Raw genomic sequence first — 12,920 nt, 5'->3', positions numbered from 1 at the left:
CCCTTTTTTTTTTTTTTTGTTTACCCAACATACTATCTACTGAGTGGTCAGAATATGTATGACTTAGTGACAAAAATCCATGGTTTGTTGTTGTTTTTTTTTTTTTTTTTTTTTTTTTTTTTTTTTTTTTTTTTTTTTTTTTTTTTTTTTTTTTTTTTTTTTTGGTGAGTCTTTTGAATACTGTGGTTTCATATGATTTTTCTCTTCTTTACATCATCCCCAACAACTTTTAGGCTTTGCAGGATTCCAGTTTAAGATTAGAATTAGTCAGTCATACTCAACCATCAAGTAATTCTGGGATCTGAGAAATATAAAAATGCATCAAATTGTAGGCTCTGCTTTCCAGAAAATTTCAGTTCATTTTGTCAAAAGAGCAATGTTACAGGTATGAAAAAAATGCTAGGGACACCTATCCAAAGCTCATGGACTGTCAATTTAAAAACTGTCCTAAAAACAATAGAAGGGGTTCTCACAGGAGGGGCTAATCACAAGAGACCTCAGGTAAAGGCTAAGATACTGAAGAATGTCAGCTCACAGGAAACTGTGAAAATACATACCCATAGAGGCAGGACATGGCCAAATCAAGGAACTGGCTGGCTCAGAGGAACATGGAAAGGGGCGGGGTTGGTGTAGATACTTTTAGGAATCAAGCCAGATTGGGTTCAGCTCTTAGAGGACAGGGTGGATTGTCTGACACTGGCCCTGGGGTGTAGTGTGAGTGAAGATATGGATGTGGAAATGGCTTCGGTGTAAATGACTCGGGGAAAGACCATAGGAATCACAGAGATCTACCTGCCTCTACCTCCTTAGTGCTGGGATTAAAGGCACACACCACTATGCTCAGCTCAACATTTAAGGCATCTATAAGTACTTGTTTGTGGGTCTCAGCCTATGAGTGAGCATTAAGTCATTGAGAATTGCATACATTAATAACCACACTGAACTTTCATTTCTGGGAGATTATATTGACATCTTTAGATGCTATTGGCACGTTATGCTTGCTTGTCTAAAATTCTCACATCCAGTTACTAATTTGACAGACTATTGGAGTTTACTCCAAAATGTTTAGCCATGCCCATGCAAACGTCCTTTGCCTTTATAAAGAGGAGCTGGTACATTAGGACAGATGGTGGTTTGAATGAGAATGGGCTCCATACACTTATGTTTGAATGCTTGGTCCTCAGTTTGTGAAACTGTTTGGAAAGGATTAGGAGGTGTGGACTTGTTGAAAGAGGTGTTATCACTGGGGGTGGGTTTTGAGGTTTCAAAAGCCCATACCTTTCCTAGTTACCTTATTCTCTCTGCCTCTGCTTGTGTCTCAAACTGTAAGCACTCAGCTACCTCTCCAGTGCCATGCCATGCCTGCCTGCCTGCCTGCCTGCCTGCCTGTTGCCATGCTCCCCAGCATGGTGGTCATGGACTCACCCTCTGAAACTGTAAGCAAGCCCCAATTAAACTCTTTCTTCTCTAAGTTGCCTAGGTTATGGTGTCTCTTCACAGCAATAGAGCAATAACTAAGTTAGGCCAAATTTTTTTTTGTTTGTTTAGATCCTGTCATTTTCATAATAGAACCTAAACTTACTCCCTCAATACATAAAGCATATAAATTATTCAGTGCCTCTACATTTCTACCCTTACATGTTGGCTATTGTTAATGTTGAGCTTTCTGCCGTGGTGTTGCTGTCAACAGCCCGATGGTGAGAAGTGCTTTTGAGGACTGCAGAAAGATGTTATGTAAGATATTTGTTGCTACCCAACAGAGATGCCAGATAGGTTGTTTCATGCAGCTACTCAGCCATCCAGTATCCAGTAGACAGTGTTAATCAATCACAGAACTTTTTCCTCCTGAGGCTAGACTCACAGAATTTCACAGCACATCTCGCTCAGGCAGCTACTAGAAACAGATCAAAGTTGAAATGTGAATTGAAACCTACTTGCCATCCACAGGATAATAATCTAAATGCTGCCATGGCTAGGTCGGCCTATTCTGGAACTGTACACTCTACTTATTAATCAGCAGGAACATTTGGACTGTACAGAGAGTTGACTGAATGTAGTGTGCTTTCTGATTACAGCAGTGATATACTTTGAAGGAACCTGTGTGCATTTCCTTTGAAAGTCAGCTCCATCTTTCCACCATGAGTTCCAGGCATGAGTCTTATGTCTTCAGGCTTGCATAGCAAGCACTTTTGCTCCCCGAGCCATCATGTGGGTAGTGTGATTCCTTAGGATACATATTTGCTGCTTAGCTCACACAATCATCCTCATTAGACTTTGAGACTTTTCTTTGTACTAAAAACTAAGGAGCACCATGCCTTACAAAATCAATTGAACAAATTGTATTGGGTACTTTTACTGATACTTTTACTACAGTATCTGATGGAAACAACTCAAGAGAGGAAAGATTTATTTTCACTCACAGTTCCAGAGGGCTCTGTCCAACATGGCAGGAAGGGTGTGGCCAAGCAAAACAGTTCATGACATGGTGAGCCAGGTCGCAGGAATTCCACTTATTTTGGTTTCCTCTCTGTTGGTATGAAAAAACACACGGCCAGAACAACTTAGAAGAGGAAAGGATCTATTTGGTTTGAAGCCAGGGCCTTCAACCTTCAACCAAAGGAACTAATTCTAGCCAAAGAAATACAGCAGAAACCATGGAGGAACATTTGGAGGGGAAGGCTCAATTGCAGGCTCATGCTTATCTGGCTTTTTTATATAACTCAGGACCACCTGCCTAGGAATTAGTTTAGTCCATAGTGGGCTTGGCCCTCTCCATCAGCTAATAAGACAGTTCCTCACAGACATGTTTGCAGGCCAATATGATCTGGACAATCTCTTAATGGAGACTGCCTTCTTGGTTACTCTAGGTCCATCAAGTTGACAATTAAAACTAACTAGGCCACCAGTGCTTGGCTTATTTCTCCTTTACTCTTTTTATTCATTGTGGATCACCAGCTCATGGTATAATGCTGTGTATATTCAGGGTGGGTCTTCCCAATCTTCTCCAGAAACATACTCTTGGACACCTCTACTGGTGTACTTTACCATCTTCTATGTGATTTTGCAATCAGTTAAGCTGACAAAAAACCAAACAGTGGTATTAATTTATGAATAATAGAAGGATATTAAAATGTCATCATATCTTTGATAGGAACACATGGAATGCAGAGCCAATCAGTCAGCCCATTTTTAATAAGGATTTTTTTCCCCCGATGTGTTCAGAAACATGAATTTTTCCTTACTTTAAAATCATGTTACTAACTGCACTATTTTCTATTTTAAAATTATTTGATTTTATTATATGCTTATGGATGTTTTACCTGTGTGTATGACTTTGCACCAGGTGTGTGCCTGATTCTGGAGCAAGCCAGAAGAAGGCCTTGGCTCTCCTGGAACTGGAGTTACATATGGTCGTGTTCTACCATGTGGGTGCTGATAACCAAGTCAGGGTTCTGCGTACAAGCAGAAAGTTCTCTTAACTGATGAGCCAGTTCTCCAGTCCCCAGAATCGTTTTTGACCAAATATCTGGACACTGTGTTGCAGCCAAGTTATTAAAGTTATAACCATTACATATGAAATTTTGCCAAAGAACTTGGCCTCTTTACAACTTTTTGCTTTTTCCTGTTATCTTCTATTCTCCCCCAGAACAAAGTCTGTCTTTCTCACAACTGTCTGCTTTCTTCTACAGTTTCCCACTACCTGCCAACCCCCTACGCCTTTTGGGAGACAAGGTCTCACTGTGTACCTGGTGTGAAACTTATGACATAGACCAGAGTGGCCTCAAACGTGCAAAAACTGATCTGCTTTTGCTAGAATTAAAGGTATGTGCCATCACATCAGCCTTTATTTTCTTTTTATTTCACAATTAATTATTTTCTCCCACAAATCCTCATTAACTCATACCATTCTTTGTTCTCACTCTTCTCTAATTATCCACGCAGACAGTTTTCCCCTCTACTCCACAATTCCTCATTATGTTCTAAAACTCTTTCTCTTACACAGTTATAATAGAAACATGTCACAGATGAGGCCAGGATGAGGTTAATCCAAAGTTCTGTTGTAATGTGTTCTTTTTTCTGTGTTCTTTTGAGGACATTTTGACTCTTCTTGCCATCTTCAAGCCAGAAGTGTAATAGAAGAAGAGGAAGCAAGAAAGAACTGATGTGCGATCATAGTGTTTTTATTATTGGGATGTGAAGAAGTACAGCCAGCCAGCAAATCATATAGCCATGAGGACAGAAATTGTGTCTTTGTGTACATGTGAAAAAGTAGGTACTCACTAAAGATTTTGGGGGATTTGTTGTATGAACTAATGTACTAAGTACTATAAGATGTCTTTCTGTGTTTGCTACCCAGTGATATTCTTCCTAATGGGATAGAGAAGACCAGTGAAGTGTGAAATTCAATGCATGTTACTGTATATGCACTAAAATATGATTTGAATTTTTTTTCTTTTTCAAGACAGGATTTCTCTGTGTAGCCCTGGCTGTCCTGGAACTCACTCTGTAGACCAGGCTGGCCTCGAACTCAGAAATCCACCTGCCTCTGCCTCCCAAGTGCTGGGATTAAAGGCGTGCACCACCACTGCCCAGCTAAAGTGTGATTTGAGATGCATCCATGCTTGTACTGTGAGCAGAAAGTGATAGATGTTCAGTTGTGTTATGTATTGCTCTATTTGTAGCCAAAGTTGCTTTAAGAACTAATTATCATTAGCAGTAGGCTATAGATGTGATGTTTTTTGTTTTGTTTTGTTTTGTTTTAAGATAAACTAGTTTGTCTCTTGTTTGAGATACCTGAAAGCTTTTTAAAAGAAATGTATTTTCAGGGGCTGGAGAGATGGCTCAGAGGTTAAGGTCACTCTCTGGTCTTGCAGAAGACCAGGGTTTGGTTCCAGCACCCACATGGAAGGTCATAACCATCCAACACCGTCTTCTGACCTCCATGGGTACCAGGCATCCATATGGGGTGTGTGTGTGTGTGTATTTACACACATATATGTATATATATATATATATATATATATATATATATATATATATGTGTGTGTGTGTGTATTTACATATATATATGTATATATGTATATATATATGTGTGTGTGTGTATTTACATATATATATGTATATATATATGTGTATGTGTGTGTGTATTTACATATATATTGTATATATGTATATATATATGTGTGTGTGTGTGTATTTACATATATATATGTATATATATATGTGTATATGTGTGTGTGTATTTACATATATATGTATATATGTATATATATATATGTGTGTGTGTGTGTGTGTGTGTGTATATATATTTACAAAACACTCAGGCACATGAAAAAATTTTTAATCTGAAAAAAATATTTTAAGGAAAGAAGTGCATGTTCATGGCATCGAGGAGGAGAAGGAACTGTGACTATTAAATCCTCTTCACCTACCAACTCCTTCCTACATCTTCCCTCTTGACTTTTTGGGGGGGGGTTGTCACATCCCAACCTGAGTTGGGGCAACATCCAACCATCAGCACCTTGAGGTTTGTCTTGTTTGCCGGAGGAGTATCTACACCATAAAAGTGATTTGAATGAATGAGTCAGGGACTTAAGTACAAGGGCAGTAAGCTGGTTGTAACTTCTCCACATTTTTGGGGTGGGGAGACTTGAAGGAGGAAGGATAACTGAATACTGAATACTCTCAGAGCACTGAGTCACAACCAGAGTTTAGTGTCAAAACAATCAGTCTCAATATAGCAAGATGGTGCTGGTCACCTAAGAAAAATCACCTGTAAGAGACTACAGAAAAGACTGGAGACTGTTTGATGCCTCTGCCCTCTGCCCTCTGCCCTCTGGCCTCTGCCTCTGCCTCTGCCTCTGCCTTGCATTTAAAGTCAGATAAGGCCGGTGGGCTAGAACACAATGTCACAGTCCTGCTTTTTTTTTTAAATCACCTTTTTGTATTTTTTATGTTGATTAGTGTTTTGTCTGCATGTATGTCTATATGAGGGTGTCAGAAGGCCTTGAATTGGAGTTAGTTAGACAGGTATTAGCTGCCATGTGGTTGCTGGGAGTTAAATTCAGGTCCTCTGAAGAATAGTCCGTGTTCTTATCCACGAGCCATCTCTCCAGCCCCAGTCCGGTTTTAAAAGGATATACGAACTGGCTGGAAGGACCATGAACTCACAGTTCAAGTTCAAAGTGTATTTAGAAACTTGGGTAAATTGAGCTGAATGGTAATGGGAAAAAAATGTATCCAGCATTTCTTTCCCTGGTGGTCGCCTGGCCCTAGCATGTCAAAATCATGATATTTTGAGATGGATGAAACTTAAGGAAAGACACTTTTTAGACCAGGCTTTTAGGCCAGCAGTCAGATTTTATCCAAGAATTGTTACTTTTATCCCAGAAACGTTGCCGGTGGCAAGCAGAGAAGGGAGCAGGGTTGACCGGGTTAGGAGGTTCTCCGCCTCCCCGCTCCCCTTCTGAAGGAACTCAGAGGCGTGGCCCGGGCTGAGGGGCGTGGCTTAAGTTAGAAGTGGTCTGTTAGGCTAGAGAGCAGAGGCACGCCAGGTCTGAATGGGGCGGGATTAGGGCGGTCCCTATGACTCTAGAAGTGCTTGGAGAGCTGGGGGCGTGGCTTCTGGGAGGCGTGGCACGGGCGCCAAGGGGCGAGGCCTTGATGGACAGTAGCCAGTAGCTGGTCCTGGGAAGCTAACTTGCCAGTGGCACTTGTTAAGTGCTGTTGGAGAAACGGAGAAAAACGGCCAGGTAAGGATGGGCAGCTGAGTGGAGTGGGAACCTCAGGGAGGTTGGAAAGATCCAGAGAGGACCGCAACTCTTCTCTGAACCCTCCACCCCACAGATCCGGCAGTGACAGCTGTTGGTTCTGCCAGTCTTGCCTCAGTTCCAGCGGGCCTGACTGGGCTTCGTCCTCTCTGCCCTAGCCCCCTTTCTCTACTATTCAGAGTCACCAGAATCCTTCACATTTTTTTTTCACTTGAGAGAATTGGGGGGGGGGAGCGCATGGGAGGAGCAGTCCCTTGTGAGGGCATGTTGCCAGAGTTGGTTGAATCTAAGTTAAAAAAAAAGTTCAGCCTGTTTAAAAAACAGAAAAACAAAACAAGACAAAACAAAAAACCAGCTAGAGACATGGGTAAAAGCTACCAGTTCTGAGACTGCATAGAAACTGAGGCACAGTTAAGACTCTCCCTCTGGTGTTTCTTCTTTATCCCCACCCCCACTTAGCCTGGAGCTGGGGACAGGCTCACAGCTATCCCCAGGCTGTGGAGCACTGTCACAGCACTGCTTGCAGAAATCAGAAACGTTTTCCCTTTGGCCTTAACTTTTTTTGTGCCCCGCCCTAGACCTAGAGGAGAGGTACCTCCAAAATATAGAATGGTTGGTGGCTGTTATAGTTTGCGTGCGACATTCCTTGTTAAGTATTTCTGCCCCGGGGCTGGTGGCAGCCTTTTGATATTAATTTCAGTGCCCTCCCTTTTTATGTTTGAGAAACACTGGGCACTAATGGGCACACCTTGGTTCCGGACAACTTGTGCCTTCTCAGCCATTGAAAAACCACTTTGCCTTCCACTTCCTGGTCTCCTTTGTTGGTAATCTGGTATCTTTACATGCTGCTGTTTAAAGGCTCAGCTAGATTAGGAACAGAACAGAAGTAAGCTCCATTTTTTCTTTCTTGTGAGAGAAACTGCCATGGATCCCTGAGCAGTCCCCACACATTGCCCAGAGTAGCTGATGCTCACAGGTATGTTGGATACAGAAAAACTTTCTTATTCGTAGGAGTTTCATCCTTAATCCACAACCTTTAAAATCAGGCTGGAAGGCCTTGAAAGGCCAAAGAGTAAGGGTACCACTCTCAGATGGGAGTCATGCTCCCAGGGAAGAAGTGGGTGAGAGGAGGAAGCTGAGCTTTCTCCATCAAGATTTGGCAAGATAATCTCTAATTCAGATTTGAGGAGTTGCAAAAGGCCTGCTTCCTTTTGAAATCAGGAGTCAATCTGATGAGAAACACACAGTTTCTTTCCATGTGATTGTAACCTTTATTCAGAGTACATTTTCTTTCTGCTGTCTGTTTTGCACAGAGAAAGTTTAATCAGGCAGAGTTCACACAACCTATCACAGTAAATACCCAATTCATCAATGATTCTTTAGTAGCTTTTCACACTTCCTCCTCCTTGCACACATTTCTAAGTTAGCAAAGCATCAGACCTGTCAATAAAATCCAAGGGGCTACATGAAGAATCAGTGCTGGCAAAGGGAACATATGTGTGGAAAGCTTAGCTTCCCCGTGGCATATTGAAAGAGCTCTCTGAGCAAATGGGAACATGGGTGCATTTTTCGGGAAACACAGTAATAAGTGGTGGTAGATCACTAAGATGTGGTAGGTTTGATAGTTCAACTTTATTTACTGTTTAACAGATTGGACAGTATGAGTTCAGTAAGTAAGTTATAAATAACCAACTCTCAAGAAATTTACTTTCAGTTTAACAGAAGGGATTGACCCTAGACCTGAACATTAAAACAAATTCAAGTATTGTTATAGGTAGTGTAGCCTAGTGGTAGTTAAGCTGAGTTTCTACTTATTTCGATTTTCTTCCAACTCTGTTCACGCCCGACCAACAGTTTTCAGTTCTTTCTGGACTCATCATTCCCTTGTGGGCAGGTGCACCCTTAATTGTCCCTTTCTGCCAGCCTGCCTTGGTACACCTGTACCTCTTAGAGTTTTGTGTGTGGTTCTAGCTTTGTAATGGCTCCTGGGCACCAGAACCAGGTTGCCAACTACCCTGGAGCTTTCCTCTTGGCTCTCCCCTTGATGTCTCCAATTGAGTACAATAGCTGGTAAGACCGCCATGTTTCCTTGTTTCTCATGCCAGGTTCTGTTTCTCTGTTCAAGGATTAATTCTTATTCTGCCAGCTGGACACTCTTGATGCCTTCTTCTATTTGCTCATCGAGGGTAGGCCCGACTGCCTTCCTTCTAATGTCAAAATAGCAGTCTACCACTGAGCTACACTCCTAGCACCCTTGACCAGTGTGTGACTATTGTTTGATTTTTTTTTTTTTTTTTTTGGTTTGGTTTAACTCTGATTGGCCTGCCCACAGGCCCAGGCTGACCACAAACTCACCATGATCCTCCTGCCTCAGCTTCCCAAATTCTGGGATTATAGATGTGTAACATACCCATCTCCAAGGCAACTTTTTTTGTTGTTGTTTTGTTTTGTTTTGTTTTTCGAGACAGGACTGTGTAGCCCTGACTGTCCTGGAGCTCACTCTGTAGACCAGGCTGGCCTCGAACTCATATCCGCCTGCCTCTGCCTCCCAAGTGCTGGGATTAAAGGCGTGCGCCACCATGCCCGGCAAGGCAACTTTTACTAGGTAACAGTAAGTGACTCCCCCGCATGTGTGTGTGTGTGTGTGTGTGTATATATATATATATATATATATATATATCAGATTTGCTCTTCCTTTGGACAAAAAAAAAAATCCCCATTTTTGCCCCCATTTCCCTGAGAATACTGCTCTCAACTTGGAACAACTTTTTCTACCATCTGGCAATGTATAGAGATATTTTTGTTTTTCTAACTCTGGTGTAGGTGCTAGAAGTTTCTACTGAAGCCTAGATAGTATAGATACAGATAAACACTCCACAATTCACAGGACAGCCCCTGGAAACCAGAAGTCTTCTGGTTAACAATGCCATGTTTGAGAAGCCTTGATTTAGAGAAAGAGCCATTATTATGGTCTAGAAGTAGGTGACACCTGTTGCCTCTGTATCTCATCGGCTCCTTGTTTATTTGTCTTTTCTAGTCACTTTGCTTTGGCTCTGTTAGCCCCCTTCAATATGGCAGGGTTATTCCTACTTTTGGATCTTCACACAAACATTTTGTTTACTTAGAATCCCTTTCTTTAGATAGCTATTTAACAAATAAGGGTAGAGACCCCTTTCAGTCCTTATCTCAAATGTCACCTTGTCAATTAGGCCAAATATAACACTCCCAGTCCAGTGGAACTCCAGATTCACTATGTCCTGATCTATATAGTTCATTGAATGTACTTGAATCGAAGCTATAACTGATGACTACACACAACTTGTTTACTAGCTGTTTCTCCCTAAAACCTAAGCTTCACAGGGGTAGGATCTTTGCTTTGTTCCCCTGAGCCTAGAAGAGTGTCTGGCATTTAAAAGATATTCAGTTACTGTATTGAAGAAACTAAAAATGAACGAAGGATGACTGAAATACTTACGTCCTCCTTGACTCATCTGGCTCTCCTCTGCCTGCTTCTACCCATCCTGTGCTCTGCTGCCAGTGCCGTCAGAAATCATCCATTACATGAAAGAACATCCAAAAGGCTTCTAGCCACCTCCCAAATCAATCTCAGATCCTCATCCAGCACTGCCTTCCACTGCAAGCCCTGCTATCTGTTAGGCCTGTGCCATTGCAGGTATTAATAGAAGGCTTGGGATGATGAGAAGGAGGTTCAGGTAGTTTTTGACCTAGTTTCAAGAAAGAGATTTTGAATTAAATGTATTTAGTAATATATAAATAAGTATATCTATGGTCTTATGTAATACACACACACACACACACACACACACTCTCATGCATGCAACCCAGGCTGGACTTGAATTCCCTACATAGCTAAGGGAGTTCTGATCCCCCTGCCTCTACCTCCTGAGTTCTGAGTACTAGGACAATTGGCCTGAGCCACCATGTGCTGTGTATGGGGTGCTGGCAATCAAGCGCAAGGCTTCATACATTTTAGGCAAGCACAGTACCAACTGAGCCACATTCCTCAGTTGTTTTGTTTGGTGTTTTCCATAGAACACAAAAGGAAGTCTGAAGAATCAGGGTCCCTTACAGGGAGATCAGCAACAAAGGTTCAGATTTCCAGAGCACTGCAGGTACTTCCGGAGAATGACAAAGAGTGTAAGGGTGACCTCAGGTCCTCTAGAAACTTCCTGACCCCTAGCCCTCAAACAGCCAGTCTTGAGATGCATACAGAGTGCTTCTGGGTCAGGCATTGTAGACCATAAGCCTGTTATATGACATACAACCCCGTAACCAGATAGAGTTATTGTTGAGTGTGAGACATTCAATGAGGTGTTCTGGAGGCCCTTTGTTCATTCTCAGCTTGCCAAATAACCCAGCCTTACCTCAGGGATTTCCTGATAACTGTGGAAAGGGATGAAGCCATAAGCATGAGTTTTCTGGGAACCCTGCTAACAGGTCTAAGGTCCCCAGAGTTCTGTGCAGTACCTTGTGCTCTGACTGTATGTATCGCTATGCATCTGTTTGTCCAGTTCCTGTGGCCAGCCACCGTGCCCTTGGCCTTGTCTTATCACAACCTTCCATTTGAAGGCTGAGCTAGCGTACTCCTTCTGTTGAGTACACACTGTACCTGGTATTTATCTTCCTGAAAGTTACTAAGTCTCCCACTTCCACTGTTAGCAAGAAAGTAGTCTTTTTGTCTGTGGAGCCTTCGCCTATATACCCAGCATGGGCATTGTTTGAGGGATAAAGTGAAGTTCTGCCCAGTTCAACCTCAATTGCCCTTTCTGGCTTTGGTGACTGATCACCCTCCTCATGTCGTCATTCACTCTGACTGAAATGTTCCTTGTCCTCTCTACTCTCACCCTTCCTGTTGCTGAACTCTGAACCCCTGTCTCTTGTGCTCTCATTGCACTGAACTGCAGCTGTCACAGCATCCAGCTTTAATTAAGAGCTTCCCATTCTATTATTCTAAATGAAGAAACAGATACATAGTCTAGAGATTAGCAAGGAGTGGGGAGGAGGCATTACTTAATAAGTACAGGGTTTACTTTAGGGACGAAGAAATTGGTTTTAGCACAGATGGGAGTGATAGCAACATAGCTTTATGAATGCTTTTGAATTTGTAGAACTAAAATTGGTTGAAATGGTAATTATGCATGTTTTATCACAAATTTTTAAAGATAGGAAAAAACTAAAGTATTTGTTTTTCCTTATAGTTTGCAAGCTTTAGGGGGTGGGGAGATAGCATATTATTTCTTCAACATCGAAGTCCACTGCTATCCACCATTGCTTCAGGGTGAGAATGCAACTTAATTCAGAGAAAGCATAGAACGGAGCAAGTTTTCCTTCTATCTCCTGGTAGTTTTTGAAATTCCATTTTAGTATAAAATCAATTTTATCAAGGAAATCCAGAGTAGTTGCACTTATTTGATGTTCTTGGCTTTTTAAAATGACATTTACAATCATCCCAAATGCTGCTCATAGCATTTGTAGCATTTATGCCACGCTAACGTTCCCAGAGTTTCTTCTCATTGTTTGCACTGTTTGAACTCACAATGTTACTAACAAATGCGTTTCCTGTTCCTCTAGTTCTGAGTTCTTGCTTACCTTGTCCCCCTCCCTGCCCCGTCACCCCCCATCCCCGCCCAGGGTAGCCTCGGATATTCTGGAACTAGTTCTGCAGCCCAGGCTAGCCTCGAATTTACAGAGCTCTGCCTTCAGAGTGCTGGTATTAAAAGTGCTTGCTTCCACCGCCTGGGTGATTCTTGCTTAAGTGTAAGCGTACATGGTAAGGCTTAACCTCATTCTCTTCAATTCACATAATCACTCTATCCAGCTTCAGTGCAACTGTACATTATCCGGTTTCGGGCTAAACATAGATTGCCAAGTAAGAATGTAAAGTTCTCTCACCGAACTTTAATCTGAACTCTCACCAAGTCTTAAGATGTTTACACTAAGGGTTAGGTTGATACTGAGCTCTGTAGGATTATTGGGCTTTGTGCTATCTTTTTCTTTTTTTTTTTTTTTTAAGTTGAGTGAGACTGTTCTTTCTCTTCGCCATTTTATTTATTTTTTATTTTTTTTAATTAGGTATTTTCTTCATTTACATTTCAAATGCTATCCCAAAAGTCCCCCATACCCCCCCCC

The 12,920-nt window shown here is 41.9% G+C and overlaps 1 protein-coding gene across 1 annotated transcript in view; it reads left to right on the top strand.

Moving 5' to 3' along the window:
- The first annotated feature begins 6,674 nt into the window (after positions 1-6,674).
- Ca5b (carbonic anhydrase 5B) overlaps positions 6,675-12,920 on the top strand; it is a 50,119-nt gene continuing 43,873 nt past the window's right edge. The window contains exon 1 of the mRNA XM_021153483.2: positions 6,675-6,752. The gene's annotated coding sequence lies outside the window, so the exon portion shown is untranslated. The remainder of the gene's footprint in view (positions 6,753-12,920) is intronic.

The sequence above is a fragment of the Mus caroli genome, chromosome X (assembly GCF_900094665.2).
Source record: "Mus caroli chromosome X, CAROLI_EIJ_v1.1, whole genome shotgun sequence".
Taxonomy (NCBI): Eukaryota; Metazoa; Chordata; class Mammalia; order Rodentia; family Muridae; genus Mus; species Mus caroli.
Note: the sequence above shows the minus strand (reverse complement) of the source record. Positions and strands in the feature narration are given on the sequence as shown.